The sequence below is a fragment of the Charadrius vociferus genome, unplaced genomic scaffold (assembly GCF_000708025.1).
Source record: "Charadrius vociferus isolate BGI_N301 unplaced genomic scaffold, ASM70802v2 scaffold475, whole genome shotgun sequence".
Classification (NCBI taxonomy): Eukaryota; Metazoa; Chordata; class Aves; order Charadriiformes; family Charadriidae; genus Charadrius; species Charadrius vociferus.
In genome coordinates, this window is record NW_009648337.1 from 145,780 (window position 1) to 147,815 (window position 2,036).

Sequence of the window (2,036 nt, forward strand, 5' to 3'; positions counted from 1 at the left end):
CCCGGGAGACTCGCCGCCTCGAGACCTTGGAGCTTCGGTTCCTCGGAAAAGAGCTCAAAATTGGTCCCGGTGCGGGAAAAGTCCGGCGGCTCCGAGCGGCGCTGGGGTCGGGGGGGGAAGGCGGCCCCGGCCCCCTCCCGCCTGGCAGTGAGATGGAAACCACCCCACGGTGCTTGTTGTTGGAGGGGGGGGCCGGGGGTGCTCCCTCCCTCCCTTCGTCCCAATTTACCCGCGGCAATCGGTGCCCGCGGATGGCCGCGCTCGTCCCCGCGCCCCCCCGGCTGGAGGGGGCAGGTAGAGCTCCCAGGCCGGCTCCCCCCTGCTTTTGTTCCCAGGTTCTTCCTCAACATCTCTGTCGGGGAGGGGGGGCGTGCCCCCCACCCTTCCTCGCCTTACGGTTCTGGAAACGGCATAATTACGGGAGGTGGTGATTAAACAGCTTTTCTGGTTTGGGTGACAGACCCTGCGGAGGGGGAGGGCGCGCGGAGCTAGGAAGCGAGAGTTAAAATGAAGTTAAAGTACAAACGGAGGCACATAGCTGACATGCTTCAAGTTTAGACAGTACAAGATATGCAAATGTGCAGGGCTGCGCGGTATTGACATTTTGAGGTCATAGTGATAGGAATGTATTATTTATAGGATTGGGTTGCGCTAGGCCAATAAACTACATTTTAAATCCTAGGTGTTTGAAAGTGCTGAGATTTATAGGTATGTTTACCCTATCTATACATGTGTGTGTATACATACGTTTTATATAGGTGTTTTAATATTTCACGATTAATGTTCTCCCTGGCAGGCGGTGCACTGCGGTGCAGAGACCCCTGGCCTGGCGCTGGGAGCTGTGCCTGCAGCGGGGCCAGCTCTGGCCCTCCAGGGAGGCCACGGAAGGGACCCGCGGAGTTTACTGCAGCATTGCCATCTCCGCGTTCTCCCCCCTACCTCCCCTTCCTCTCCCTGTACGTCTTCTCTGGCCCCAGCTTGCCCTGGAAATGGCGTTGGGAGCCCTTCCCCTTCTTTCACTCTGACAGGCTCCCAAAACGAGGGGAAACTCTGCGGGTGGGTGGTTAGAAAACGGATTGTTTCTCATGTAAATTTTATCCAGTCTCTCTGCACTTTGTATCCCTGCTTTTTCCTTAGCCAATTCTTGCTGAGGGGGAGGGAAAAAAAAAAAAAAAAAGATTAATGGGATGTAAAATGGGCTGGGGGGGGGGGGGGGGGAGGGGAAAGCTAGGGGCAAATTTCCACATCCCCTTCCTCTGGACATCCTGGTGGGTTTTCCATAGAAACTTTCACACAGTGGCCAGACAGATGCTTAAAAGGGATGGAAGAAAATAATGAGACCACGATGGGAAAACAATTGCATCCCCAGCTTTCCACCTCCATTAAAGGCTCCTTTGCCTTCGCAGAGGAGCCCCTCGGCTCCCCGTGCCCACAGAGCCCTCTCCCCTCGCCCCGGCCCGCGGGGATGCTCCTGCGGCAGCGGCGGCTGCGTGGCAGCCATGGGAAAGCCGCCCCTTTGGCTTCTGGAAGTGAGAACTTGGTTTCCCTGCGGGGGGAAAGCAGCTTTTGTGCCTGCCTGGCTTCCCTAATGTGGAGAAAATTCCCATTAATTTTGTGAGGAAACATTTTGTTATGCGCGTTTCAACAAACATTAAAAATCCTACTCGTATTTTTTTAATTTTTTTTTTTATAGAAATCACTCTCTCAGCTTGACAGCCTCACTGGAGCCTCGGCCAGGCCTGCCCGAGACGGCGCAGAGAGGCCTCCCTCTCCTTCTCCCTCCCTGTTGGCTGCTCTTTTCCTGTCTAATCAATTATCTCCCTAGCTAGTCCTTCTCAAAGGTGAGAGCTCATTATGCATATTCATAAATCACAGCTCCCAGACCTGACACTGATTGATGTAATCATCTCCCGTTCGCTCCCTGTCTGCGCGGGGCCGGCCGGAGGAAGCGCCAGCGAGGAGAAGGAGGAGGAGGAGGAGGAGGAGGCAGGAGAAAGAGACTTCCAACTTGTCAGCCCCACTTCTGCTGGGAGCGG